Below are 20,884 nucleotides of genomic sequence, written 5' to 3' on the forward strand. Positions count from 1 at the left end.
CAGCCCCTCCCAAAACGAAGCCTAAAAGATTTAACAAGAAATGGGGAAGAGGGGTTGGTTAATTCACAATTTTGAAAGCAATTTTAGTGCCCACCATTTTGAGGGCAATATTTCCCCCAGTTTTCTATATCCCAGTTCTTCTCTGGGTAATTTAATGGCATTGTATTGACTATCTCCTTCAAGTCACATTGGATCCTACCTTTCAGAACAGCATAGAAGCCACAGATAGCTTCCTCAACTAGTCTATTTAGAAGAAACATGTTTCCGGACCTTCAATTTGTTGTCAGAACATGCTGCGTGTGTGTGTGTGTGTAATTTCTAAAGAGCACTGAAGGCACTGGGGGCCACATGAAAATCTTAAGGTTTACTAATTAACCACCCCAATTTAGGCCACATACAACACTGACATTTGTTTGTAAGGAACATCTTCAACAAGCTTTGGGCAATCAAGTCACTTGCTTTTAACTAATTTGTCGTCTAATGTTGTTTTGTGTCACTTTTAAGTCTTCATACTTGACATCCTCTATATTTTGCTACCTCTGTGAGGCATATTATTCCCCTGCAAGGCAGTATGAAAACCACACCCAGTGACATCTACTCCAAGCAATGTGATGGTGGAACAGACAGGATTCCTTACATTACAGATTGAATCCCTGGATTCATTCCCATCTTATAGCACAGTAATCTTGGAAAGTTGCTCTTCACAGGTATGACAAGGAATACTAGATGCACTGAAGGACATCGGATGCAAATATATCTTCTTGGGGAAGGTTCCTAACAAGGAAACAGCTGGAACATGACCCAGAAGCACTTGAAATATGCAGTGATGCTTAAAGATCATGGAAAATGGTAATGCACCATGTACAAAAAATAACAAAGAGGGCTGGGAAATGGCATTTGCCATTATTTTAATATCTGTTTCCTTTGAGCCCATCCCCTTTGGCTATGCACTGATGGATCTTCATTGTGTCTCAGCCAGATTGCCCAAATCCAAGCCCCAACAAGAAACTGGATGAGCAAGTTAACTCACTGAGTCAACAGGAATAAAACATGAACATTGGCTTATCATTACCTTCAGAAGACAGGAAGCCAAGGTATGGTGTTGTTTCCCCTTACAGACTGCTTAAGTTAAAGGGACTACTTTGCTCTTTGTGAAGGACTTTACTACTCACCCAAATAACTGGAAGTCCTCTCTTCCTCTCTCTCTCAAAAAAAACCTCTGTTGGACCAACTCTTCAATGGCTACACTCAATAAAATGTCATGGCTTAATACCCAAGCTAAAAATGTCCAGGCTGAAATGTGATCTTTGCTTAGCAAAAAGAAGTAGTTTTTTTTTTAATAATCAAGGGAAGTAGTGTAGAAAGCTGCTATTTGGATGAAAACAAACAAACCACAGAGCCATGAAGGTTGGCAAATAAGCGGAGAATGTAGCTCGTGATGGATTTACTGAGCTATCCAATTGGTGTCATTGAAATTGAATCCAGACAGAGGTACTCCTGGTCAGTCACAATGGTGAACAGGGTATAGGGTTACAGCCTGTGTTGGACAGGATTACACTCCCCCGAAGACTCGGGTTCGTAGCTTGGGAGTTCTCTTGGACTCATAGCTGAGCCTGGAACCCCAAGTATCGGCAGTGGCCAGGGGAGCATTCACATGATTAAAACTTGTGCTCATACCTTGGGAAGTCAGACTTGGCCATGGTAGTCCACACTTTGGTTAAACCCGAATAGACTACTGCAACACGCTCTATCTGGGGTTGCCTTTGAAGACTGTTCAGAAGCTTCAAATAGTCCAACCGACAGCACCCAGGTTGATCACTGGAGTGGCACACAGGGAGCATACAATCCCCCCTGTTGCATCAGCTCCACTGGCTGCCAGTTTGCTACTGAGCACAATTCAAAGTGTTGGCTTTAGTCTATAAACAGCCCAGCTGTCCAAACATATCTCCTCCTATGAACCACCTTGGAGATTAAGATCATTGGGGGAGGTCCTGCTTTTGATCCCACCACCTGCACAGGAATGTCTGGTGGGAACAAGGGATAGGGCCTTCTCAGTGGCGGCCCCTCAGATGTAGAACTCCCTCCCCAGTGATATTAGAGAAGCTCCCTCCTTCCTGGCCTTCAGAAGGAAAGTGAAAACCTGGCTCTGGGGTCAAGCCTTTGGAGATTAACTACAGTGCAAAAATAACTATGAAATATGTGCATGATTTTTGGAATGGCCCCGAGTTACGATTGTGGGTGTTGTGATTTTAATAGTGATTATAATGTTTATATGTTTAATGTGCATTTTAACTCCAATTTTTAAATTTTAAATTTTAACTTAAATGTATTTAATTGTTTGTTCTTTAAAGGCATCACATTGTTGTCATTTGTAAAGCTGCCTTGAGTCCCCTTCAGGGTAGAAAAAGGTGGGATATAAATAGAGTAAATAAATAAATAAATAAATAAATAAATAAAATGGTCACATCATTATTTTGGTATGAATCTTTAACTCAGGAGAGAAAAAATACCAGTGCCAAAATATGTCCAGCTTACCTGGATGACAGTTTGCCTATTCTCTGAAAAAAGTAAAAGCAAGGCAGCATAATATTCACGCAGGAGCGATCATGGAGGATGTATGGTGCTCCAGATATAGTAGGATTGTGTCATCCTTCACCCTTCTTCACTCTTGACTAATCTGACTGAGGGATTCTTGGATTCCTAGATAATTTTTCCCCATGCTGACAATGCACAAAGGTACTATGGCATATATTCAGGGTTTCATGTAGAAAGCATTATTTAAAGTAGAAAAGTGAAAAGTATAACTGATGTTATATATTGGTACACACGCACACATGGAGTTGCATCTATGGACCAGACTTCCAATGGATCAATTGCATTTATTTGCCTTCCAGCATCTCTGACCAAATTCTATCCCCATTCTCTTCACTCTTGATTCGATACCAAGAGAGCTGCGCAGAATAAAGGCCAGGACCACATTTCTCCATTCCGCACTCTATAATCACTGTCCGCCTCCCTCCCCCAGCCTTTTGTGTGTGCTACATTCAGAAAGAGAGAGAAAGAGAAAGAGATAAAGAGAACTGGGCGTGCTTGTGTAAGAAAAGATGGTGGGATTGACAGGACAACGGAAGGGGGTGTGGAACCTGCTCCTTTGTTGTGTTTTTAATCCAAAATTAGTATTTACTAATATTTCCTGTTTCTGACACAGTCATTAAGTTCCTTTATTTCTTGCTCTAAAATGCTCAACAATAATTCAAGGTTTTAGACCCTGCCAAGGTTATACAGCCCCGTCTATGGATTGTAGTGCTTATTCATAAGCCAGTTTAGCTCTGCACTTGTGTTGCAAAAGGATTGAATTATAGCTTTGGTAGTAGATTAGGTTTCTTTGTATTATTCTATTTATATATCTGGTTGCTCCATTATGCATTTTCTTCATACTATCTTATAAACTGATTGGGGCATATCTCCTCTGCTATTGTGTGTCTAAGTGCCCACCACAGTATGGATGTGAAAGCAAAATTAAATACCTACTATCGGCAGCTTAGGAAATCATTGGTTCTCAATTGCTGCTTTGTAATTCTGCCTACAATTCTGCCTACCTACATTCAGCTTATAAAGAAAATGCAATTAAAGACACGGATTGCTGAGAAATGGGAATTACTTTCCATCTAAGTAATGAGTAAACTTTTGCTATTTAGCTGTTTCTGAGCCCATATACCATTTTCCGTAGCTTTGCTGAGGAAAAGCTTGGGATGACACTTTTGTGTTCTTAGTACAATCCAGTTTATCCAAGTCTGCCCTCAGTTCAGCCAATATCTTGCTTTTGCCTTCAAGTTCTATAGTTAGATACTTAATCTTTATTTTCCTTTTTGCATTGAAACAAGTAGCAAGCTAGCCTTTATTTATTTTCCCAAAGTCTAAATTCTCATATAGGAATGTGGAATAGAGCATCTTCTTAAGCACGTTGGTTGGTTTGTTTGTTTCTATATTTATGGAATAACAAAAGTCCTCAGGGTATCCTAAAGAATAAAACAAGCAAGTTGAAAGCCATGATAATGAATAAGTATAATATGATAACTTTGGATGCAGCTTGAGCACAAACTTGAAATGAAGATCAAAAACAAAGAACAGGGGATAACATGGTGAATGAGGATTTTATAGCTGCAGCAAGATTTCAAAGGCTTTGGAAGAAAAAGGTTGTTTTTTCTGGCAACAAGGTGGTATTTCTGTAGGTGCCAGGCAAGGCTCTTTTGTGGTGGTATTCCACAATTGGGGTGCCCCAGTGCATGAAAGACTTGCCCATTGGGCACTAGTTATGGCACCTGAAGAATTAAAGTCCAAAATGTAACTTCCCCAAATTCTGGAACCAAAATCACTCTTTCTTTTGTAACAACTTTCCCCCTCAATTTGAGGGTGGCCCCCACAGATGCAAAAATTGGGTTGTACATACTGGTCATATTCTTGACATGACCTGGAATTGAAATAAATTGAACTAACATTTTCTCAACTTGATGCATGCAAGATGCTCAGCTTTTTAGTAGTGCCAAAGATTGTTTTATTGTACCACAAAAATCAAGCAAAGAAAAAGAAACCAACACTTCTTGGCTGCACAAATGTCATCCCCTTGTCTACGAGACATATAAATAAGTTATAGTTCTGGGGTTTTTTTATCAGCCTCAGGGGAGTATAAAACCAGAGTAGCCCATGAGAAGTTATATATTTCTTTCTAGTATTTCTTGGACTGTCTGAAGCAATGGAGGATGAAACGGTGTTTTCTTTTCCTGTTCATTGTAAATAGAATAAGAAGTCACTCTGCAAATTCTTTCATCCAATGAGGAAAGAACAGTCCAAAAGAGAGTAGTCAACACTGGATAGTATTGGATACATGTATTTGCCTTTCTTTTGTCCCACTTTTTTTCTATTCTTTCATCTGGATACATTTGTATACTTTTAAAAAATGGTGGGTAATGTATATGGCCAGACAATAGAAAAATGAACCAAAATTACAAAACTGGATAAAATATCAATTGGGCTTGAAATGAATAAGCCTTTGAAAAGACAATGGCTAGAAATATTTTGGCAATCTGTTGTTATGAGATACAGAAACAAGTCATTCATACAGTAATCCTTCTCCTGATTTATCCAGCTTGCACAAGTGCATGTGATGGCTCACCCAGCCAAGATATCTTACTGTTTGTGTCTCATGAATGAAAACTGATGAGGAGTCTTTGGCTCCATCCATGGCCCCTTCTACACTGCCATATAAAATCCAGGTTATCTGAATTGAACTGGATTATATGGCAGTGCAGACTATTACAGTCAGGTTCAAAACTGATAATGTGGACTATCTGCTTTGATAATCTGGATTATTTGGCAGGGTAGATTCAGCCTACACTACTAGAAAAAATCCAAATTATCTGCTTTGAACTAGATTATATGGCAGTGTAGACTAATACAGTTCAAAGCAACTAATCTGAATTTTATCTAGCAGTGTAGATGGGGCCTTAATTTTTGCTGCATAATCCATATGGATTATGCATCAGAAATGTATAATCTTCATCTAGGGTAGGGATGGGAAACTGTGGAAGGTTACAGGACTGTATTAGCTCCCCAGAAGGTTTTGGAGGGTCCACCCACTACTGTGTCTACTCCTATAGCAGAATCTGCTATGTGCAAATGATTTTTCTCTTGCATTACTATGATTATCCCAATTTTTAATATAAGATTGTTCCTAATATTGTCGATATCCCACAACAACTCTCATGTGGTTGACATTTGTCCATCTTTCTTTCCTTATGGGAGCCCATTAAATATGGGAAGGATTCTCCTATGTCTTAGGGCCAACCACAACTCAGTGCCATGGAAGCTGATGGTTTCCATGTCAATGAAATAGTGAATCCACCCCGAGTTTTTTCATCTGAATTTTACAGGACCTATCCAAGCTGCTGAATCTATATGTGGGATTGAGCACAGCTCTTTGGTAAGCTCATTCAAAATTCAGACTAAGACCCAGCAAAGACTCACCACCCCATCAACAGGGAAGCTATATGCCAGTACCGACTCAGAGTGTTTATATCTCTGGCTAAGTTTACTCACAAGTTCTACGCACACAGTGGTTGCGCTAATGGACACTACCTGTATAACAGGCAGAAATAATGTAAAGGCTCAAATACCTTTGCCAGAAATCAAAATTAAATTCAATTAAATAGCCCGCCTGTCCTGAGGTGATTATTATACTATTGTCTGTTGTAAGGTAGAATGGTGAAATTTCATTGCTATTTGCAATGAAACATTGCATCAGTCTAAGAGTTGGTTTTTGATCTGCACTGAGCCTGCTTCTCCACCTTCTGAAATCTCTCAACCCCTCCTCTACTTCGCGGCCACTTATGTCAGCAGATTTTAAGGATCTAAAGCTGTGAGCCTTGTTGTACCCGGCTGTTGTTGGCTGTTGTTGGCATCCAACCTGCTTTGCATCTTCTAAGCTAGTCTACTCCCTTATGATGTATAAAAGAGCATTTCCCCATAGTATAATCCATTTGGAAAGTTGGGGTGCCATCTTGTCCTTTACCCCAGGTAACAAATGGCTAGTCTATCCTTCCTGATAGCCAGAACAATGCCCCTTATTATTTTAATGCAAAAGCAAATGTTTGCAAGTGTACTAGCCCTCTTAGGGCCCTTCCACGCAGCCCTATATCCCAGAATATCAAGGCAGAAAATCCCACAATATCTGCTTTGAACTAGGTTATCTGAGACCACATTAAGATAATGTGGGATTTTCTGACTTGATATTCTGGGATATAGGGCTGTGTGGAAGGGGTCTTAGAAGGGCTGAGGGTTTAACATTCAAAATAAATGCTAGTTGGGTTTGACTCTTCCTCTCCCTCCCTCTCTCAAATACCACTTCCCTCCTTCCAAAGACAACTGTTTTGTTGGGAAAGGTCTGAGCTGTGGCTGTTCAGTATGTGATTGGAGCAGTGAACACTGGACTGCCTTAGAATATTTTCAGGGCAAACCTTTCTATGGGCCCAAGAAACAATTAACTTATCTATTTTCTGCTATAGTCCTAAAGCTTTATGGGCAGAACAGATGTAAATTCCATTTAGCCTCAAAAACTAATGTATAATATTTTTCTCAGCACAACCGAAAAGTGGAGAGCCACTGTGATTAGAAGATACATTTCAATTAATTCTCCCCTTCAACACTTTATCTCTCTGGCATCAGAACCTTTTATAGTGTTAAAATTAACAATTATTCAGCTGATGGCTGGCTGAACCCACAAGGGGATCTGGAAAGGGCTTCAGATAACACAACACGTATGAATCATTCAGGAGGACAATTCATGAAAGAAAAGTTATCTGTGTTTTGGATGACATTGGAAGAACTAAATAGGGAGACGATGTGAAGAAGGGGCATTTGGTCTCCATTGTCCATCTCGGAGTTTCCATTCTCCTGTATTATAATTGTGTTGTGAAATGCACATTTTCAAAATTAATTAACCATTACAGTAGAGATGAATGCCTCTCTTTCTGCGAAGGAAACTCTTGGCTCCAGTGGTGAAAGATGATTTCGCAGGCCTGGCGCTCTTAAGGAAAGCGGCTGCCAGATAAGGTGGCAACTGTACTTTGAAGAGGAACAATACGAGGTGACAGACAAGCCCATGTTTACCAAAATGAATAGAGGACTCGCAGGTTTCCACTTGACGATCAGTTACATAAATAGCAAATCAAGTCTGGCGTGATGTTTCACCAGCCCATATCAGTAACCAAGTGGCACATACTGCAGATTATCATAATAGCATGCCATGAAATTTTACTCCAGGCTTCGTTGTCCTGGAAAAACATTGCCTTCTATTTTAATTTTGAAGGAAGGGAAAACTCTACCATCCCCCATTCAAACAGAGCTTTTGTGATCACCTTGTCTATCCCTTCGTTTAACAATGACAAATCCTTTTCATTATAGGACACACACTTTATAGATGTATGTATACATGGATTTGAAAAGCTAGTGACAAGAACCCTTATGGGCAGAGTTTAAATAGCTCCTGGACCTAGAGTAGGTCAGGGGGAAATGGGAGGTTTTATTCATTTATTAATAGCCAGGATAGTTAAACGTGATGCTGGTAATAAATAGTAGGAAAGGTGGCTTGCAAACTTTAACAGGCACATATTTGGAAATGTTTATGTTCCTTCAAATTGTCCTCTATCCACAGAAATCTAACTTAGAAGTGGACATATAAATCTTATCAAGTAGGAATTATGAGAAAGAGAAAAAATGAACTTAATGCTTTGTTAGTGCTATGGAAAAACCCTCATTTTACATAAGCCTAAGTGACACCCTCTAGGGTGCATCTAACTTGTAGAACTAATGCAGTTTGACCCCACTTTAACTACAATCCTTTAACCCCATCCTATGGAGTAATGTGAGTTGTAGTTTGGTGAGGCACTAGCACTCTTTAGCAGAAAAAGCTAAAGACTTTCTAAAAGTACAACTTCTATGATTCCATAGCATTGACCCATGACAGTGAAAGTGGTGTCAAATTGCATTAATTCTACAGTGTAGACCAGTGGTTCTCAACCTGTGGGTCCCCAGGTGTTTTGCCCTACAACTCCTAGAAATCCCAGCCAGTTTACCAGCTTTCTGGGAATGTAAGGCCAAAACACATGGGAACCCACAGGTTGAGAACTACTGGTGTAGATGCACCCAAAGAATTCTAAAGAACACCATTTGGTAAGATGTTTAGATAATCTGTGAAATGTCTCTACTGTCTTATCTCCTAGCTCCCAGGTACAGTCTCTGGGGAAATTTTCATGATTATAAAACTAATTGAAATGTACATTGTGGATTTACCCCAAATCAGCTTCTAATCTGATGCCTCCCATGTGTGCTGTACTATACTTCCCATCACTCCCAGTCAATATCTATACTTCTGGCACATTTTGAAGGCACCAGCTTGGGAAATGTTGCCTCCAACCATTATTTGAAGGAACCACTCACTTTGTGATTTTGGGAAAGTTGCATATTTTTTCACCCCATCTTGCGTTTCCTCATCCTTTTTATGGGCCTGTTTTATTTGGATATCATAAGTACTTCATTATTCAGTGTCTGTAAAGTCCTTTGAAATGGTAGGTTTCTGTGTGTTACCATTAGAGATAATTATAGCTTGCAGTTGTTTATGATGTGTAGGCTTTTTTTTAAAAAAAAAAGATGAGCAGTTAATAGCAAGAACACCTGTCTGTTCTGCATGGATATTAAAAAAGATACATTAGAGTAGTTTTCGCAAGAACACAGCTTTGGTTTTTGTGTCCTTGGACAATATACTGGCCCCTCCTCTTACCCTTATACAAGTGAGGCCTGAAAACATGTGTTGCAATGTACTTGCTTCTGTTCAGGTTCCAGACAGCATTCCACTCCCATGCTCTGCACAGAAGTCTTGTCTGCTTTCCTTTTCCATCTCTTTTTCCATTCCACTTCCTATGGCATTTCGGCATATCTTTACACTGGTTGTGGATCAACTCCTGTGTTTAGCCTTCTTGTCATAGAGTGAGAGATTAAAGTTCACCAGAGCAGAGACTGAAAGAGTACCTTTGGGGACAATAACTCCCAGAGTCCTCCAGCTAGCATTGCCACTGATCCCATTTGACAGCAGAATCCAGACTGGACCTGTCATGTACACCTTCTACAACACAGCCAAACAGGTACAGTTGTAACCATCTTGCCAAATTTCAATTTAGTTGGTCCAAATTTGTCTCCATTTAGAGGATGCTAGTATATACCAGAGACTGGAAATCTCACTCACTATCCAAATTGTACATTTCTTTTATAATACCTGTGGTGTGATTTGATATTTACTCCACCTTGAACTTTCTGGCTCTGTCTGTTTGGATAGAATACATTCAACTCTTCATACTCAAATGCTCCTTCAAACAAGGCACAATACCAAGGAATTCTTGGGATCAGAAAATATCCAAATCTCAACAATGCACATTTTGTTTTTTTCTGCATTTCTTTAACTTGGTGTAAAAGGACTAAAAAAGAATAGTAGAATCATAGAGTTGGAAGAGACCTCATGGGCCATCCAGTCCAACCCCCTGCCAAGAAGCAGGAAAATCACATTCAAAGCACCCCCAACAGAAGGCCAAAAGTTTGGTTTCAAGACATGACCCTCCCCTGTCTGGACTTCGCTTCTCAGTGGCCTTGTTTTTTGCCACCTGGGTGTGTTTGCCACTGGAGGAAGTCATGTGCTTGGGGTCTCAGTTGCTGCTCTAGCTGGCCAAAGTGATGTCCAAAACCTGTGTCAAATAATATTCTTCATGAATGTTCTTATCCTTCTCTTCTGCCCATGTGAATGGTCACACTTAATAAAATATCTATCAATAGTTTAAAATCCAAAGTTGATCAGGAAGAATATTTAATTAACATCAGCTTTCATTATGCTCAACCCCATTCTTCTAGGACACAAGAAAGAAATAGTAGGAATCGGAATTAACATGTTTATGCCTGTGGAATGTTCAAAGCTCTATTTAAGCACTTTGGTGTATGTGTGTGTGTATGTGTGTGTGATGAGTTATTTCAGACATTGGTTGATATCTCAGGGCATACATCTGATATAACAGTTTTACAAATGCACAGAGAAACTAATGAAATTGATGTGAACTTACTCCTAGAAGCTCTGTAAGGTACAGCACACTTACTAGAGCATTGCTTCTTAAACTGTGGGCTCTGACCCCAAATGGAGTCCCCTTAACTAAAAATATGGGGATCAAAAATTTGGCAACAGTAAAAGGCTTCTGAATGCCAGCCATTTACACAAATCTGTTGGCAACAATATGCTGTGCTCCAACCATTAAGTAGAGTGAGATTACTACCTCGGACATCAGATTTTGGGTGGCAGGAATGGACTGATCTTGAACAGAAAGAATAATTAGCACCAGCTTTCAACATGTTAATCACATGCATCTCGGCCACAGCCAGGTAAAAATAATAATCAGAATTATTTTAGGATTTTCAAGGGCTCTGTATGAGCACCATGGGTTTTAAAAACATTTCATAATTGTTTTTTGAACAAGACAGAAGATTCTAAAGAAATATTAGGAAGAACATCCTGGGAGCAAACACCGTTAGATGGTAGAAGAGATGGTCTTGAAGAACATTGAACTCCCCTTGTTTTAAGGCAGTGGTTCTCAACCTGTGTGTGCCCAGATGTTTGGCCTTACTAACAGCTGGTAAATTGGCTTGGATTTCTGGGAGTTGTAGACCAAAACACCTGGGGACCCACAGGCTGAGAACCACTATTTTAACATCTTTAAGCAGAGGTTGGATGAGTATCTTTCAGAAGTGTGTTAGTTGTGTATTCTTGCATAGCAAGTGGCCTTAGTGATCCTATATAACTACACTAGAGCCTTGGGATTCACCCTGAGAGCCCGCTGCTTAAAAGAAATGATCTTGTAAGAATGAATTCTGGATCCAGGAATTTGGAGAATCAGAACTGAACAGAGCACACAGTCCTCTCACAAAACATAAGAAGTTCCTCATAACTGCACAGGGTTGTCTTCATTCCAATAATATAATTTAGGGTAGAGAGGGGTAATTTTGTTGCTGCAGTTTTTCAACACTTCTGCATTAAGTGTTTTTGCCAATCTGATCAGCTTTACCATATCCAGAGATCTCAGGATTCCTCAGTCTTAGAAGCTCCTGGTACTGCAGATCAAAATAGTAACATTTCCAAGCTCCAATAAGTATTATAACAAAATAATAATCATAATCATAATAATAATAAACAAAATAATAAACAAAATAAAAATAAACAAATTTGCTGTCTGGTCAGCTGCCCACCTTACATAATGATGGGTTTTCTCTATAAATCAAGTAGGTATTAAGCACTATATTCAAGGGTATCAATTGCTTACATTTTCCACGTCAGCTTCCACTGCTTCACTTTCATGGGTTTACATTTCCTGATGCATGCGGGATTGTGATGTGGGACTGAACTTTCTCTCAGAAATGGCAGTGAAGTTGTGGAAGTCCTTTCTAGTGAAAGGAACTACAGCATGATTCCTTGGTCTTTTAGATTTATTTATTTATTTATTTATTTGCTTCATTTGTATACCGCTCTTCTCAGCCCTCAGGCGACTCAGAGCGATTAACAACCAGTTTCAACAACACAATACAAAATCATTAATCAATTAAAACAGTAGTATCAATTAATTAACACCAAAATATCAATACAACAGTACAGCACTATAACAATCCATCACGTCTCATCAATAGAATCAGCATCCGAACTCATTGTCCATTATTCCATTCCAATAATCAATCAATTGTATTGCTTAGTTGAAAGCCTGTTCGAAAAGCCAGGTCTTCACACTCTTCCGGAATGCCAATAAAGAGGGGGCCAATCTGATGTCTGTAGGGAGGGCGTTCCACAGCCGAGGGGCCACCACTGAGAAGGCCCTGTCTCTCGTCCCCGCCAGGCATGCTTGTGAAGCTGGCGGGACCGAGAGCAGAGCCTCCCCAGACGATCGTAACGTCCTAACTGGTTCATAGGAGGAGATGCGTTCGGACAGGTAGGTCGGGCCAGAACCATTTAGGGCTTTAAAGGCTAAAGCCAGATGTCCTTTATAAAGGGCATTTCACTTGTGCACAATTATCTCTGATCCATTTTTGACTAGTGGTATGGTTATGTTGTTGCTGTGTGTCTTGAAATAGTTTCTCTAACTTATGGCAACACAAAGAGTTTTCTTGGGCTAAGATAGTGTGACTTGCCAGTGGCCAAAGGCAGAATCAAATGCTTGTCTCCAGAGTGCTCAAACCACTACTCCACACTAGGATCCTGGGGGATTATATCACGTCTTTAACTGCTAGTCTTTATAAGTATTTATAAATATTTCAAAGTCCAATGTTATTCCTCCTCTTCCACTACCTCTTATTCCTTTCTCTCTCACTTATCTGTTTTTCTGCACACACAAATTCATACACAGTGTTATGTGACTTCCATGTTATTCAGGCAGAGAATCCATTCTGAGTTTTATTTCAAATTTTAAAAGAGCTATCCAAAGTGCTGAATCCTACTCCCCCCATATCAGCTGTACTTTAAATAGATCCAAATGCAGACTACTACAGCAAGCAGATTCATCATCCCCCTGATGTGGAAGTCACCAACCACCATTATGCATGTATGTTCACACACACATTACCTAGCCAAGAATCTTATTTCCTGTACCTGACAAAGTGAACCCTGGTGCTCAAGAGCTAGTAATGAGCTATTCAGACAAGTGCTACCCTTTGTCATTTCCCCCCTGCAATACAAACATAGCTATACCTCTAGAAGCCAACCGTCATTGCTAGTACAGTGGGCCCTTGATATCCATTGATATCCATTGGAGCTGCCTCTGGATATCATTATCCATAGGTGCCCATTCTAAGTCTGATTCTATATAATTCCATAGTAAAACTGTGTTCTTTTTATAAAATGGCAAAATCAATGTTTGCCTTCTATAATTTTGAGGGAGAAAATATTTTCAAACAACGGATGGTTGAATCTGTGGATATAGAATCCATCAATACAACAGGCCTACTGTAAAAAGAAATTTAAAAGAAGTGAGATGATACATTTCTATGTAGTGGTCAGGTTCACTAAGCCAAATAGGGGAAAGAAGTTAATAAGTAGTAGCCCCAATCATATGAGGAGTGTTTGGGAAATTGACATTTTCTGGGCTCCATTTCCTTAGTGGATGGGTAAAACTGAATAAAAACCCCACATTATCTGCTTTCAACTGGATTATATGGCAGTGTGGACTCAGATAACCCAGTTCAAAGCAGATATTTTGGGGGGTTTTGCCTTGATATTCTGGGTTATATGGCTGTGTGGAAGGGTTCGGAGACAAAATTTTGTCTAATCTCTAATTTGAGTGGTACTGGACAGAATACAAATTATGAATAAATAAGTAAATTAAAAGAAGCATATTCGCAATTCTTTTCATGTCAGGAGTGACTTGAGAAACTGCAAATAGCTCCTGGTGTGAGAGAATTGGCTCTTTGCAAGGAGAGACCAAATTGCCAATATCCGCTGGATAATGGAGAAAGGCAGGGAGTTAAAGAAAAAAACATCTATTTCTGTTTTATTGACTATTCTAAAGCCTTTGACTGTGTGAATCATAATAAATTGTGGCAAGACAATAGGGAAGGCTGAGCGAAGGAAGATAGATGCTTTTGAACTGTGGTGTTGGAGGAAGGTTCTGAGCGTGCCTTGGACTGCCAGAAGATCCAACCAGTCCATACTTCAGGAAATAAAGAATAACTGCTCATTGGAGGGAAGGATAGTAGAGGCAAAGATGAAGTACCTTGGCCACATAATGAGAAGACAGGAAAGCTTGGAGAAGGCAGTGATGTTGGGGAAAAAAGAAGAGGGGTCGACCAAGGGCAAGATGGATGGATGGCATCCTTGAAGTGACTGGATTGACCTTGAAGGAGCTGGGGGTGGTAATAGCCAACAGGGAGCTCTGGTGTGTGCTGGTCCATGAGATCACAAAGAGTCAGAAACGACTGAACGAATGAACAACAGCAACAAGCATTGCCTGGGGACACCTGGATGTTTTTTTGATGTTTTACCATCCTTGAGGGAGGTTTCTCTCATGTTTTTTGATGTTTTACCATCCTTGAGGGAGGTTTCTCTCATGTTTTTTGATGTTTTACCATCCTTGAAGGAGGTTTCTGAACTGTGGGGAACTGAAGCTGACAGAGTGAGCTCATCCATGCTCTTCCCAGATTCAAACCTGTGACCTGTCAGTCTTCAGTCCTGCTGGCCAAGGGTTTAACCCACTGCACCGATATACAAGTCCAACTACTATGTTTACAATATTATGAGAAAGCAATAAGGCAGCTGTTTTACACATATTTACCAGGAAGCAACTTTCACTGAACTCAGTGGGTCTTATATCTGAGGAGACATGCATGATTGCACTATGGTTCAATTTTCTTTTTAAAATGTTGATGCCTTCACATGATTTTTTTTACAGGAAATACTTCTACATAAGCACAGGGCTCTTCATTATGGGAGTCTTGCACTCAAAAGGATATTTTTATAGTAATGTCAGCACAATGAGAGGATTAGATAACTCTGCACTTATTTCTTCTGTCAAAAGACCATATAATTTAAAATAATTTCATTTGACAATTAATATGTGACCTCACTTGTGGTTTTTGCATCACACAGTGTGCATGGCGGCCAGTAATCCTTTAATAAACAACATGCATCATCTTAATAATCATTTGTTGTACATAATTTAAAAAGGGATTTTGATACCTTGTGCAATGCTGCTAAAGTAATATCCAGGATTAACTTCTTGCGAGAGCCTTAACCCTCCCTAAAAGATGAGTAACTAGCTTAGAGTAACTCCTTTCTTTGCTGTCTCTTCTATTGTTGTAATCTTCTTATAGTTAAAAAGTTTTCTCTAATACTTAGCCTAGATCAGCGGTATTCACTCTCAGACCATAGACCACACACTACTGCATACAGCTGGCCTAGAATTTTTTTTTTTGTATTGGAGATTATGCTTTCATCACACATTCTTCTGCAGAGGAAAATCACAAAACCTAAAATTGTGTATATTATTGCATACACTTCAATGAGTTCTATTCACCAGGCACCATCCTATTTTTTGTATGATTCCCAGCCCTTGTAAATTGCTATTCTTATTTGGACTTTGGGTGAGATCCTGCCTCAAACTGGTTCCAGGATTTCTTATGTACACAACAAATCCACTTTCTTCAAAACTGGTTTGAAACCTTTTTTCATGTCAGGAGTGACTTGAGAAACCGCAAGTCATTTCTGGTGTGAGAGAATTGGCTGTCTGCAAGGACATTGCTCAGGGGATGTCCGGATGTTCGATGTTTTACCATTCCAGATGTTTGCTATTTTACTGTCCTTGTGGGAGGCTTCTCTCATGTCCCCGCATGGGGAGCTGGAGCTGACAGAGAGAGCTCAGCCTGCTGTCCTTGGATTCGAACCACTGATGTGTCTGTCAGCAGTCTTGTCAGCACAAAGGTTTAACTCATTGTGCCACTGGGGGCTCCTGATTTGAAACTAACTTAAGTGATCAGTGTAGGTGAGGCCATATATGCTCATTTTAACATCATCAAGCCCCTTTAAACAGCACGAAACAGTAAGAACAATTATTACATGAGGCAGCTGTAATACAATTGGACTATGAACATTTTAAACACAAGTCAGTCCAATTATTGAAAAACAAAGAAAGCAGAGGGGAAAATGCTACTTATGAGTACTGCTCCCCTCCACACACTAGAGAACAGCTTACAACTTGTCCTCTCTTGTCAATTTACCACTCTTCATAGCTGTAAAATTGAACAGCTCAACGATTATACATATGCTAAATATGAAGAACAAATGAAATACTGATCCATATCATGCCCAGACATATTATATGATTAGCTCATACTGTTCACTGAGCAATACAGGTAGCTATGCAAAAACATTGTCCTTCTGCTTTCCGGTTCATTTAGATGACTCCTTTGATATTTTTTTCTTACAAACATCCTTAGATTGCTCCAATCTGATAAGATGACTGAAACTTTCCTTAACATTCTACCGGTTGTTGGCTCCCACTGACTTTCGCTTTCGTCGCCTACTCGTTGCTACTACTTTTTGTGGTTGATTTTTACTGTGGGTGGTAGCCTGTTCTGGTCCATGGAGGGTCCTGAAAAAGACCTTCCCCAAGTCCCATCTTGGGCAGACTCCAGGGGAAAGGAATCTGTGCTGTCATCTATCATCACTGATTGGAGATAAGGCTTGAGTTCCTCCACACATCACAGGCAGATCCAAAGTGAGACCCTAAGCTTCACCAGCTGTTACTGCAGCTGAATGTCAAGGCCTCTTGCTAGTGGTAGTGGTTCCCGGCCTGTGGTTCGTGAATCACCAGAGGTCCCCAAGAACTAAAATATAGCCTCACCATTACTACACCATTGCAACAAGAGTGACTATTCTCACAAAACCTTCTTACAATGCCAAGGCAATGGGGATGTCGGGAGGGGGGAGGTTGACTACCCACAAAAGGGACAACAACAAGCTTCCTGACTGCTGCTTTTCCACCTCCTCCCTCTCCGAGCGGAGCCATTTCATGTGGTGCATGGAAGCAGGGGCGACTTGGTGTCTTCGTTTTTAGGCCTGTTCCTTGAGTTATTTGGGGTGCTGATTCAGAAAACTGCATTGGTTAGATCACATCAACTCTAGATTATTAAGCATGGCTTTCTGTGGATGAGAAGATGGTGACTCCTGGATGGAATATGTTCTGTATCAGGAACTAGAGCTGATGTGGTCTATCCAACGCAATTTTTTGAATCAGCACCCCAAATTACCAAATCAAATTTAAAGTTGACCAAAAACTTATTTGTAACCCTTTCGGAACTAATGCTGGAGATTGGTCCCTGGTCAAAGTGGTCCCTGGTCAAGTGGTCCCTCGTAAAAAAAAAAAAAGGTTGGGAACTACTATGCTAATGTAAGGAACAGGGACAAGGAGCAAATCCCTGTCTGGAAACTTAGTGATACCAGAGTGTGCATTAATGCTAAGCTTCTGGTGTGATCAGGTCAACAGAGGATCTAAGGGAATGGCATTTGGCCTACTGACCCAAAAGCTTCTTCACTGTGTTCATCAGAGAATGGAGCTCTAAAAAATTATCCAGATCATGTATTTGAGTTTTCCTCTTTCAGAGTTAAAATGCTTCTGTTGTTAGTCACTTGCTCCTTTCCTTAAATACCGAATGAAACATTTTGCTCTTCCTTTGCTTTTCAGCCATGTCATATTAGTACTTCCATTTTGTGGTTTTGCCTCCCCCGCACCCCTTGACTCCTACCTGCCTGCATGAAGTAACTAGAATCTGTTTCCTACAATTTGTTCTCAATGTATATACAAAACTCTCCCAGTGTGGCCATTCATGGCTTTGTCCAAAATTGAACTAGAACTGTTTTCAGATATTTCCTTTTTCAGAAGAGTCTAATTGTCTTCTGCTCCTTGTTCTTTTTCTTCTTTTTTAGATACTGTCCTACATTTTCTCCAATTTCCCATCATTCTTATCTTCCTGAATCAAACTAGGAGTAATGGGGAAATCAAACAGAAAACTGAAAAGGATGCTTTTTTTTCACTCAAAAAAAGAAATAACGATATTACTTATTCATCATGTTACTTCTTTATGGACAATAAATACTTCCTATTCAGTTTTTTTCTGGATGGAAAATCAAATCTACCCCATATTTCAGTTGTGTACAAAGGACAAATATATTTCTTGAATCTCAAAACCAACTTCCTACATACAAAAGGAAAAATCCCTTCATCAGATCACCACAAATTGTATTTTACTACCATTAAGTGTTTCAGTTCATGTTCAAATACATATCTGAATGATATGATTCATGCTATATTTAAACCTTACTGAGGACATTGTTTCTTTCTGCTCATTTAGGTCGGTCCCATTGAATCATCTTTTGATTAATAAGTCAACACTCACAGCTACCCCATTTATCTAATTGGTAGACTCTATCTTGAACTACAGATAGGATTCAAGCCTAAGATAGTAATCAACACCTACCTGCATGGGTGTAAATCCCATTGTTCTCTTTTGTATTCAGTCTCATTGTAAGTCAATGATATTCACCTCTGATATAGAATTCCACTGTGAAATTATTACTCCTACAGCAATGTGTCAACAATTAAATACTTTTTTGATATCAGTATAGGATTGGAGAATTGAATCCAAGCCAGATGTGAGAGTGATGTTAGACATCTTATAGGTCTGGACAACTGGGATGTCAAAGCAGGGTTCCTCCCATCCCGTGGCAGCCCCATTCAGACATCTGAAAATACTACATGGTTGGAAGGGGACCTTATGGAGAAATATGTGGTGTGAAGGGAAGGGCAAACTGTTTTTGAATTGTGGGAATATAGCCCTTCTGTTCATGGAAGGTAGATTTGGGATCCCAACCATACGCATCTAGTGTTGCCTGGGGGCGGCGGGGGGGGGGGGTCAAAAAGGAAAATGCATTCAAAAAGATAAAGCAGCCACTGTAGCAGCTCAGCAGATTAGAAGCTTCTAGTGCCAGCAGTAGAGCAACTGAGGACCCTTCCAAACAGGCCAAAAATCCAAGAGGAATTGGGATTTTAAATCACACTTCCTCTCAGGATAGAGGCCACACAGCTGGCTTAAACCTCATGCTTTTGCAGATCACCAGGGTTGGGCATGGGCACTGCCAGCCTTCCCTTTCCTGCCTTCCATTTCCCCCTGCACTTACCGGGAAAAGACTCTGACAAAGCCTGGAGCCCTTTGCCCTTGGAACAGCTGAAGGAGGGCTTTGTGTGTGTGTGTGTGGGGGGGGGGGGGGTTCTCTTCCAATGACCTCTGTTGGTTTTTTTTTCCAGGGAGGAGGAACAGAGGCAAAGGCTGCAGACATGCATGGAAGGTTTCCTCTGTAAGTTGAGATGGAAATGGGGGGGAAGGGGGCAGGAGGGAGTCCAGACAGGGGGGAGAGAAGGAAAACACATGTGTTTCCATGACTACAGGGATACACAGGCATGAAAAGGTGTATGTTTCTCAGGAAGAAGTGAGTTTAAAGGGCAGCTTTTAAACATGTGTTTTCCAACCTTTAACTTGATTCTTCCTGGTTCCTCCTGCATTTGGGATAAACATCATTTAGCCAGCCCCTCTTTTAACCTGGGCTATAATGCATGTGTAAAAGGGCCCTGAGCTTAGCCAGTGCAGGAGCAAAGTCAAGCTTTAGAAGTTACAAAATACTTTGTTCAAAGAACTACATCTCTACATAGGAAGGTTACAGGGTCTAGATATCTAACTAAATAACTCACAGCAGACATATTGCCTCTCCATGTTCACAGGAGAAGGACAAAAGAAGAAAACTTGGAGGACTTGGGGGCTTGTTTTATGCTCAGAAAAGAGATGTGTCCCTGAGAAATATCAGTCTAACATGAAAGGTGATAGGAGGAGGAACAGGGTGACAGAGAGACAGAGAGGCCAATGAGGGAAGGGCTTTTCCCTACCAACTAACCTATCTGCCTATCTACTCCTTGATGAGGACTACAAACTTGTGCAGGATGTGGTTGAGTTCCAACATTTATGTGGATCCAAAATGGGAGACAGCAGCTATAAACTTTCCTTATGGTGAACCGCTCTTTTTTGTAATGCCAAGGGAGGAGTGGGATGATCTCATTCCTTCCTTTCCTGGAAACAAACCCCACGTCAAGTATTGGCTGATGCCAGTTTTCCTCATGTTCAGTTGGTAACCTTTGGTGACTCCAGCAAAAAAGAAAGAAGAACGGGAATTAATACAGCCACCTAGGTTGATTGTCTTATCGTTGAAACACTTCTTATTGCCGTATAACACTGTCAATTCAAGATCAAATTAAGGCATATGTCTGCTCTACTTTTCATTGCTTTTTGTTTCTCTGTCAGGATATTAATGACTTGAGACAGCTAACTTGCTCTATAGGCAAGAAACTACTGAACCTGCTGAATTTCTGCCCCTTACAACTCGTGTCAGCATCAGCCAGACCAGAAGATATTAGAACCCTAGAAGCAGTATTACCAAAACCAGGAACGGTGTCCCCAAAGTGCAGTGAAATCCACTGCATCCTTGGCATACATGCTATTTGAATAAATACTTTTCATTGTACTATTTCATATTCTTCAGTTATTCCTGCTGACCACATGACAGTCCCTACTTTATAGTACTTCTCCCTGGCAAATCAGTACTCATATTTGGTTAAAATTTACACGTGCATAGGGGGAAACCTACGTCCTATCAGGTGTTGCTGAACCTTGGCCATTGCCTGTACCAGCTGGGGCTGATGGAAGGTGAAATATGATT

The 20,884-nt window shown here is 40.3% G+C and overlaps 1 long non-coding RNA gene across 2 annotated transcripts; it reads left to right on the forward strand.

The window, feature by feature from the left end:
* The first annotated feature begins 630 nt into the window (after positions 1–630).
* On the forward strand, positions 631–20,647 carry LOC132769962 (uncharacterized). 2 transcript variants are annotated; one of them, XR_009630948.2, is made up of 4 exons: positions 631–849; positions 976–1,094; positions 19,425–19,474; positions 20,470–20,647. It is a non-coding gene; the product is annotated as an uncharacterized lncRNA (long non-coding RNA). The 2 variants fall into 2 exon arrangements; XR_009630949.2 differs by having other exon boundaries at positions 980–1,094.
* The last annotated feature ends 237 nt before the right edge of the window (positions 20,648–20,884 follow it).

Source organism: Anolis sagrei, chromosome 3 (assembly GCF_037176765.1).
Source record: "Anolis sagrei isolate rAnoSag1 chromosome 3, rAnoSag1.mat, whole genome shotgun sequence".
NCBI lineage: Eukaryota > Metazoa > Chordata > Lepidosauria > Squamata > Dactyloidae > Anolis > Anolis sagrei.